The following is a 10,791-nucleotide window of genomic DNA, read 5'->3' as shown; positions in this document are numbered from 1 at the left end:
GATAGTCATCAGTCATCCTCGACTTGCTCGGCTACCTGCAAATGCATGACTTGGCTACTTTTACTCCAAGCTGAATGAAGGGGAATTCAAAGTGAGGAGTAATAAATGAGGGGGACTCCCTCCTATAAGTCCTCTCCTTTGTCCACTTCGAGTTATTGCTGTCATTTGTCCACTGGATCCTTGACTTTGACCACAAAATTCATCAATAATTTGTATTAAACACATATTATACCACATGGCATCATAACTAACTCAACTCACTCTATAAGCATACATATAATTAGAAAATCATACAATAAGATAAGAAAATGGTTGAATTGACTAGGTTTGGACATAAAATGAGCCCATATAATTACCCATTTATGAGGCTCATCATCATCGCCTGCTGAAAGTATTGCTCATCCTCTGAGAAACATAGTCCATCTCCTCATCTTTTATGGCCCTGGTGACCTCCCTAGCATCCCATGCTTCTGATGTGGTCTCCTCTTCCTTGTCATATAATCCTGCCTTCCTGTCTATTTCTTCCCACTACTCTTGCTCTTCTTCTTCTCTTCTGCCTAACAGTAGTGGGGTACTCAATTTGAGGCCAATCCAATTGACCTTTAGCCTCTGCATGGAGCACTTATACATTGTCACTCTCCTTAATGCCTCCCTCATCCTCACTGGGGAATGATATTCCCTGATCTGCAGACTGTGTTGTAAGGTATTCCATCTCCTCATACATGCATGTACACAATCATCCCCAAGTAACCTTTCCATATCCTCAAAATGTGCAATGGTTTGAGCTTCATCACTTATATATCTAAGGGAAATCTGAGGATTATGGGCATGTAGGTTATGTGTGCTAGTGAGTGCCATGGGGTCTTATGGCTTAGCTCTGATCATTAATTGCTCATTCTTCTCCTTTATCATCAAACTTTTTATTTTTGTTGCCCTTAACTCTTCATGGCTCATCCATGAGGCCATGGCCATTAGTTGCAGGTCCCATAGCCCAGCATTGGGGTCCCACACATTCATGTCTATGAGCGCCATGTTATGCAAGTAGAATCCTGCCATCTTTGCCTTATCTTCTGATGTGCTTTGGTCACATAGGTCCATAAACTGCCTATAATCTTGGAAAGGCATTGTGCCTCTTTGTGCCAAAGTCTTTATCTGAAATTGCAATCATTGGTCCCTGAGATATAGGCCATAGGATTTTACTCGTGTCCTACATTGCAATGCCTCCATGGACCAGCTGGCCATGCATGCCAGTTGGGTCTCTTTCTCTTCTAGCTACCTTCTTAGCAATTCATTTTCTGTTTCAAGTTGGCTTCTTGTAATTGCTTCAATATGTCTGATAACACTCAACTCTCTACCTATTTCTCTGAGTTTGCTCTCCATATGGCCAATATCCTCACCCCCTTTGGATTTAGCTATTTTCATCCATCTATGGGTCCTTATCCTTTCTTTTTCTAATTCAAAGAATAGTGGAATTGGAAATTTTTGTGGAATTATTCTTCCCCCCTCAAGAAGATTATAGTAGGAGTCAAGACTGGGCTGGGGATCAAGTTGTTGTAGCTCTGTTTCTTCCTCCTTTCCTTGTGGCTGTCCTTCTACCCTTTTCTGAAGTTTTTGGGTCTCCTATAGTTTTGACAAGGTCTCTTATAGAATTGACTGTGCCTCCCATAGGACTATTTTTAGGTCTTGTACTTCTACCTTTTCTTTCCATGTGGGGGATCTAGGAGTCCCCCTTTCATATGTAATAGGCACCTTGGAAGGGGATTCTTTTCCTTGGGCAGAGGGTTAATCTTCAATAATAATTGGAAATTTTGAAGAAGGCTGGGGTTTCCCTATTTTGATTCTTGTGCTCTTTCTAGCCTTGAAATACATTAAGGTCTACCTCTTCCTCTTCTGTTTTGGCTTAATTGGTGTGCTGAGGGCAATGAGAGTAGCTACTGCCTCTCTTTCTAAAGTCTCAGGGGACACTTCTATCTTTTCTACCTCTTTTTTTGTCTCTATTTGCTCTATTTCCTCTTGCTCTGTTTCCTTAGCTTTCTCCTCCTCTATCTTGGTTTCTTCATTCTTACCTTCTTGTTCTTCTAACTCACCAGTTGCTTCACCTTCTCCCCCTTATTGCTCTTCCTCCTCACTGTCAGTAGGACTGATATCATAGGTCAGGGTCTTTATGTCATCTTCAGCTGTCATGTTTCAGAAGATTTCCCATGCTATGGGGAGTGTAAATGTATGGAGGGATTCTTCCACTAAAATCTTGATTAACCCATGGTGAGCTAGGTGCTCTGAATTTCCTGCTTGAACTTTAGTGTTGGAGTCAATGAGAGACTGCAAGAGGAATTAGGGGATGCTGAGCTTCTGAGGGGTTGGAGTGTCCATGCCATACCTTAATTCATGAAGGATTCTAAAATGGTAACCATAGACAATGTTTTACCTCCCCTCACAGGAAATATATTTGATTATTTGGTAGCTAACCTCATTTGAAGGATATGGTATGCTAGCCCTTATAGTTCCATTTTTATCCTCTGCAGGGGTTTCATTCTTTTGGAAAATGCTTTTCCTAACAGCCTGGCCAATTGGTTTCTCATCCTTACTTCAAGGCAGCCCAAGAGGAAGGGTAGTGATCGTACTGATAAATTCAGGGGTTGTCTCCATGGAAAGACCTCTAAAGTTGACAGTGGCATGTGTTCTGGTGTGGAGGACCAAAGAGTGGGCAAATTCTTGAGCAATTTCCTCATCAAACCCTCAAAATTTCTCAAAAAAGTTCATCCAATTTGCTCTTGTGAATATGTCCAATACTTGGGGATGTGCATGGAGCCTGGAGGACTTGGTGGGCTCCTTCCTCATAAAACCTCCTATCATTTTGTTTATGCTTCTTTGGGAAACCAAACGTGGAGAAGGAGACAACAATTTTTGAAGAAAAATAGAGAAATAGAGAGACTGTTTTTTTTTTTTTAAGAAATAACCAGAATTTTTTTTATTTCCTCCACCTAAAGGCTTGATTTCACCCTCGAATTTAAACCAATGCTTGCATATTTTTATATTCAATGGGAATGTGCATGGAACCTACCTCCTCAACCCAAGAATCATGCTAAAACCCATGTTTTCTCCCTTCAAAACAACTCACTGGCCCTCCTGTAGAAGACTGTTGTCCCTCCTGTAGAATCCCTGTAGAGAATGCTGAGAGAAGGAATATGGGATAGATTAATGGAGAATGATGGTCATGAGACTATAGGGGTATGAGGAGATTGTAGGAGCGGAGTTTCGAGGAGAGAATGAAGGAAAAGGTTGTGAGAGTGCTCGAGGAGGAGTACTTATTACTTTTTATGGATATTTTTGGTGATGGAGGGTGAGCTGGCAAAGTGTACATTGGCCATATTCAGACCATTAGTCCCCACCTGCCTTGTCATCATGGCCCTTTCCTTGTAATCATCCCTCATGATTGCATTAGAGTTCACACTTCCTCAAGTCCTTGTCCTTGACATCTTTCTTGAGTTGACTGTGTGCACATGTGGGTGACATTTTCGGATGAGTGGAGTCAACTAGATGAAGCTGGCCAAGTTAACTCGCCACCTATCCATCGTTCAACCTCAACCATATCATTGCTGTTGCATTCCTTCTGATTACACAGATGCAAACAGAGGAGCGGGTCAGTTAGTTCCCTGACATCCAAATGCATTTGTTGTGAGGTGATGTGGCTTTCTCTGCTGCATGCCTTCATTTCCCTTTATGCATGTTCTGTTGTTGTGTATTTTTGCAGGTTCTTCTTTTGCTAGAGTTGAGCTGGATGTGCCTTTTCATCCTTTAGATGTGCTATCCATTGCTGCTGGTGCTGGACTTCTATGGAATCAGCTGATGTGGGTTTGTAGGACAGTGAATTGTTTTGTCCATATCTCCCAAACGGTAGACTGAATTGACCTAAAGAATTTTGAGCATGTTTCGATCATCATTATGCACCTTCCTAAATTGCAATCATTGGTCCTTGAGATATAGGCCATAGGATTTTACTCGTGTCCTACATTGCAATGCCTCCATGGACCAGCTGGCCATGCATGCCAGTTGGGTCTCTTTCTCTTCTAGCTACCTTCTTAGCAATTCATTTTCTGTTTCAAGTTGGCTTCTTGTAATTGCTTCAATATGTCTGATAACACTCAACTCTCTACCTATTTCTCTGAGTTTGCTCTCCATATGGCCAATATCCTCACCCCCTTTGGATTTAGCTATTTTCATCCATCTATGGGTCCTTATCCTTTCTTTTTCTAATTCAAAGAATAGTGGAATTGGAAATTTTTGTGGAATTATTCTTCCCCCCTCAAGAAGATTATAGTAGGAGTCAAGACTGGGCTGGGGATCAAGTTGTTGTAGCTCTGTTTCTTCCTCCTTTCCTTGTGGCTGTCCTTCTACCCTTTTCTGAAGTTTTTGGGTCTCCTATAGTTTTGACAAGGTCTCTTATAGAATTGACTGTGCCTCCCATAGGACTATTTTTAGGTCTTGTACTTCTACCTTTTCTTTCCATGTGGGGGATCTAGGAGTCCCCCTTTCATATGTGATAGGAACCTTGGAAGGGGATTCTTTTCCTTGGGCAGAGGGTTAATCTTCAATAATAATTGGAAATTTTGAAGAAGGCTGGGGTTTCCCTATTTTGATTCTTGTGCTCTTTCTAGCCTTGAAATACATTAAGGTCTACCTCTTCCTCTTCTGTTTTGGCTTAATTGGTGTGCTGAGGGCAATGAGAGTAGCTACTGCCTCTCTTTCTAAAGTCTCAGGGGACACTTCTATCTTTTCTACCTCTTTTTTTGTCTCTATTTGCTCTATTTCCTCTTGCTCTGTTTCCTTAGCTTTCTCCTCCTCTATCTTGGTTTCTTCATTCTTACCTTCTTGTTCTTCTAACTCACCAGTTGCTTCACCTTCTCCCCCTTATTGCTCTTCCTCCTCACTATCAGTAGGACTGATATCATAGGTCAGGGTCTTTATGTCATCTTCAGCTGTCATGTTTCAGAAGATTTCCCATGCTATGGGGAGTGTAAATGTATGGAGGGATTCTTCCACTAAAATCTTGATTAACCCATGGTGAGCTAGCTGCTCTGAATTTCCTGCTTGAACTTTAGTGTTGGAGTCAATGAGAGACTGCAAGAGGAAGTAGGGGATGCTGAGCTTCTGAGGGGTTGGAGTGTCCATGCCATACCTTAATTCATGAAGGATTCTAAAATGGTAACCATAGACAATGTTTTACCTCCCCTCACAGGAAATATATTTGATTATTTGGTAGCTAACCTCATTTGAAGGATATGGTATGCTAGCCCTTATAGTTCCATTTTTATCCTCTACAGGGGTTTCATTCTTTTGGAAAATGCTTTTCCTAACAGCCTGGCCAATTGGTTTCTCATCCTTACTTCAAGGCAGCCCAAGAGGAAGGGTAGTGATCGTACTGATAAATTCAGGGGTTGTCTCCATGGAAAGACCTCTAAAGTTGACAGTGGCATGTATTCTGGTGTGGAGGACCAAAGAGTGGGCAAATTCTTGAGCAATTTCCTCATCAAACCCTCAAAATTTCTCAAAAAAGTTCATCCAATTTGCTCTTGTGAATATGTCCAATACTTGGGGATGTGCATGGAGCCTGGAGGAGTTGGTGGGCTCCTTCCTCATAAAACCTCCTATCATTTTGTTTATGCTTCTTTGGGAAACCAAACATGGAGAAGGAGACAACAATTTTTGAAGAAAAATAGAGAAATAGAGAGACTGTTTTTTTTTTTTTAAGAAATAACCAGAAATTTTTTTATTTCCTCCACCTAAAGGCTTGATTTCACCCTCGAATTTAAACCAATGCTTGCATATTTTTATATTCAATGGGAATGTGCATGGAACCTACCTCCTCAACCCAAGAATCATGCTAAAACCCATGTTTTCTCCCTTCAAAACAACTCACTGGCCCTCCTGTAGAAGACTGTTGTCCCTCCTGTAGAATCCCTGTAGAGAATGCTGAGAGAAGGAATATGGGATAGATTAATGGAGAATGATGGTCATGAGACTATAGGGGTATGAGGAGATTGTAGGAGCGGAGTTTCGAGGAGAGAATGAAGGAAAAGGTTGTGAGAGTGCTCGAGGAGGAGTACTTATTACTTTTTATGGATATTTTTGGTGATGGAGGGTGAGCTGGCAAAGTGTACAATGGCCATATTCAGACCATTAGTCCCCACCTGCCTTGTCATCATGGCCCTTTCCTTGTAATCATCCCTCATGTTTGCATTAGAGTTCACACTTCCTCGAGTCCTTGTCCTTGACATCTTTCTTGAGTTGACTGTGTGCACATGTGGGTGACATTTTCGGATGAGTGGAGTCAACTAGATGAAGCTGGCCAAGTTAACTCGCCACCTATCCATCGTTCAACCTCAACCATATCATTGCTGTTGCATTCCTTCTGATTACACAGATGCAAACAGAGGAGCGGGTCAGTTAGTTCCCTGACATCCAAATGCATTTGTTGTGAGGTGATGCGGCTTTCTCTGCTGCATGCCTTCATTTCCCTTTATGCATGTTCTGTTGTTGTGTATTTTTGCAGGTTCTTCTTTTGCTAGAGTTGAGCTGGATGTGCCTTTTCATCCTTCAGATGTGCTATCCATTGCTGCTGGTGCTGGACTTCTATGGAATCAGCTGATGTGGGTTTGTAGGACAGTGAATTGTTTTGTCCATATCTCCCAAACGGTAGACTGAATTGACCTAAAGAATTTTGAGCATGTTTCGATCATCATTATGCACCTTCCTAAAGAAAAATTTTGGTCAATGGATGCATAGATCTCCAGAAAAACCAAAAATTGCTAAAGGTGATGGAGGTCGATTTCTTGGTAACTGTGCACTAGAATTTGTTGAAATTTCTTAAGCATGTTACCATCATCCATATGCAACTCCCCATGAAATAGTTTTTTAAATGGATGCACGGTTTTGAAGTTAAGAAAAAAAACAAATTTCTACTCTATTTATTTTTGTATCCAATAGGAAAACAAAGCATCCTGTATTTTTTTCTTAGGACAACAAGGAAAATGAGTGGTGGAAGCTAGAGAATGATGGGTGGATGGTGAAAATATATGACGGTGATGGATTGGCATGGCCTTGGCCTTGTTGGAGCATTTGAGTGAAGTAGGAGAAAGTCAAAAATTGACTTCTTTTGACTAGGCTTGACCAATTTTCCTTTTGGTTCCAGCTTGTTCTTATTGCTTGCAGATGTTGGAGAGTAAATTCATGCATGGAGCAAGGATTTTTTATTTTTTCTAGGCCTACTAGCCGCCTCAATTAGGTTTTAAACTAGTAGGTCTGCCTAGGTGCCTCAAAGGAGGTTTTCACCTAGTATATTTTGTCTCTCCTTTTCGTTCTTTCCAACCCATTGACCACCTCATGGAGGTTTTCAATCAATGGGCCAATCTGAGGCACCTCCAAGGAGGTTTTCACCTTAGATTTTTATTTTTTCTCTTATTTTTCATTTTTCTCCTACCCTACCCTACTTGAAAAACAAAATCATTGTCAACTATAAGAATACTTCCAATGGAGCCATATGCACATAAAGATGATAGACAAAATGATGTGGAGGCTTAAAATGTATGCTTTGACATGTACCTGGATTTCAGAGACCAAATGATTTAACTTTGAAAGGATCAAGCATAATTGAGGAAGAGAGCGATGCTGCAACTTAGTGACTGTTAGGAAATATGTTTCAATATAGTTGTCATGTCCTTGGTCCTTTTGTTGATCTGGATCACTGTTCATGTCTTCTTCTACCATGACCTTCACATCTTCGTCTTTTTGCTGATTTTTCTCTTAAATACATGGATGATTTGATGGGTACCATGAGGGAGCTATCTCGATCTCTGATTTTGATGTCTTCTCTTCATCAAGTGCAGCCCATGGTCCTTTAATCTTCTCTTTTGAATCTTCTTCTTCTAGATGTGGTTCTTTAATGATATCAATATAATCTCTTTTTTTGCAATACTCTTACTAAGCTATGGTGAATGTCATTGAGCTGAAGAGGAGTTGTTTGGAAGTGTTGTACCTCAGCATTGTAAATGGGTTGAGCTACTTCAATGTGTGGGTTTGGAAATGGTGCTACAGGTAGTTGAGTGGGCATGCATATTTGATATGGATGTGGATGGAGTTGTCGTTGGGTAGGTGGTGGAGGCAGAAGAGCGAGAAGAGAGTTATATTGGGGCCTCCACCCCTAATGAGATGCATTCAACTGAGGTTGCGGTTGAGAATAGGATTGAAATGAATGGGTGACTGGTTGGACATGATATTGATATGTGAAGGGCCAAGGAGGAGGTGTGGACCACGAAGGATGAGCAGGAGGGCCCCAAGAAGGTATGGAAGTGACTTGGTTGGGATTGTAGTATGTCTGAGATGTCCCTTGCATCCCTTGCTGGTATGGTCTAGGTCCATGCAGCCTTCTTTCGTTTATGTAATAGAGTTGTTTAATGACTCCCTCAGCCCCTTGATATATAGCTTTAAGTCCAGGTAAGGAAGGGCACTTATCTATAGAATGATTTTCTTGATAGACTGAACAAACCTCTATAGAGTTCAATGGGAATTCATTCCTAGGATGCCTCCTAGCGCATCTAGGGCCAAAAATGACCAAAGCCCTCTCTGCTTCCTCTTGTTTTCTTTTGATATGTACGCTATCCATTTGCATGGCAAGAATCTGTAGCATCTCACTCTTGAAGTCCTCCAGAATGTTTCCAATTTAACCTTTAATGGATGAATTGGAAGAAGAGGTATTGCCCCTAGCATTTCTATTTTCAGCCATTGGCTCCATAGGAATGTTTTCTTCTTCTTCTCCCCCCTATAGGTTCTTCAATATGTCTTGTTTTTCACCTAAGGTTTCTTCTTGATCGCAGCCATCGAAGAAGAGAGAAGGTTGCCTGTGTGAAGCAGTGGGGGTGTTGGGCAAAATTTTTCCTCAGCTATCTATATTCCTACACGGCATGAAGGGAAACATTTTTGGTTGGTTTTTGTTTCTTTTTTCCCCACACTAATAGTACCTGCAAAACTGAAATTGATTGAACAAAACAAATTTCAACTAACTAAAATGAACTTGCTGAAGTGAAATTTGCAGAATTGAAAAGGAAAGCAAGGAAATGTGGAACTTAAAGGAAAATAAATGACTAGTCTACTCTTGCTAAAATGAAATTTGTAGAATTGAAAAGGAAAGCAAGGAAATGCAGAATTGAATGAAAAGAAAGGACTAGTCTACTTTTGGTGAAATAAACTATTAGCAGAATGTTGCAAGAAAAAAAATAGAAGACAACAATAATCACATAATACTCTGACGCTTCCTCGTAAATGGCACCAAAAAGATGGTGAGCACCAGTATTGCAGCAATAATGTTGCAACTCTTGGATTACTTCTTTACTCTTATCAACCCAGTAGTTCGTAACAAACTTGGAAGCGACGGTGTTGTATGCACAAGTGCTAGTTCTTACTGTAGGTTGTCACTTGGTCAGCCGGCGCAAGATCACTAGGAGCTCAAGCCAACTTCTATGGATTCTAGAAGAAGCTATATATGTGATGAAAGGAGAGAAATACTACTTTACAGATACTACTCTAACTGTGTTGTGGGGAAAAGTGTCTATTCAGAATGACCCTATCCCACTAAGGTGTGACAGTGCCTTAGCAACAAACAGAGAAAACTACTTTTGTATTCTTCTTTATGAGCTATAAATGAAGAGGAATAGGATGAACCAACCTGTGTCTTGCGCTAGTCCTTTGATCCAATCTCTCTCCTCTTTGACAGCTTCCAACTACCTGCTCCCTTACTTGCCCAGCTTCACCAAGTTCCTGTAAGATCACAGAAGAGGAAAACTACACAAAAGACATAGATTTATATTCATAAATAGCTTAGGATCAGATTTAAGCTAAACATACTAATGCAACAAAAATCAATGATACACAAGCATGTAGGAGAAACTCAAATATTTTTATTGATATAACAAGAATATCCAGGAGGAGATACAACCAAGTGAGTCCCGATCCAGCATCAACCTCCCAGCAAAGGAATCCCTTCTTCACCTCCAACAAAGCATAAATCACCCAATGCACTGATCTCAATCTCAAAACCAACAGCAATTCTCTGCAATGTACAAAATTCCAGCCTGTGGATCTCTGGGATGAGGGATCCATATATAGATGTACGCAAAGAAGATGAGTCATCTTGTCATCTGACTAGTGTCTTTTCTCTGTTAGTTCTTGCTTCCACTTGGAGGCTGAGAGCCTCTTACTCATCCTTGGTCGAACTCAGTGAGGCAAGTGTCATGGAGGAAGATTCTGGAAGCTTCCATTGTCTTTCCACCTCGCGGAATGGCACTGCCATTTGTCATTTCCTGCTCAATGCACCCTGGTAGTGCATTTAGGTGCGTTGCAATGCACCTAGCTAGTGTACTGGGGTGCTATGCAACGCAGGTAGCTAGTGGAGCAGCTGAAATGATCCTGGTTTGACTGATTCTGAGCAGTTTCTGGTGGAGAACTTCTGGGAGAAGCTGTATTTTTCTGACCTTGTTCCTTTAGGGGCAGGAACAACACTTTTAGGGACTTAGGATCCCTTGGTTTATGGGAATTTCATGCTTAGAGCTGTAAGGCACAAAAATGTCTATAACAATTGCCCCCTAAAGTATGAGGCCGTTTATCGGGTGAAATGCTTTATTAGGAGGATCCGAAGTTCTTTCAATGCTGGGAGGAGACCTGTAATAAGATACAATACAATACATTATCTTCATACTATTTTTCATGATCTAGCTGAGGCAGGCATTCCCATGCTCAGCT

This window comes from Pinus tabuliformis, chromosome X (genome assembly GCF_031772625.1).
Source record: "Pinus tabuliformis cultivar Carrire ecotype Pingquan chromosome X, CPIR1, whole genome shotgun sequence".
Classification (NCBI taxonomy): Eukaryota; Viridiplantae; Streptophyta; class Pinopsida; order Pinales; family Pinaceae; genus Pinus; species Pinus tabuliformis.
Note: the sequence above shows the minus strand (reverse complement) of the source record.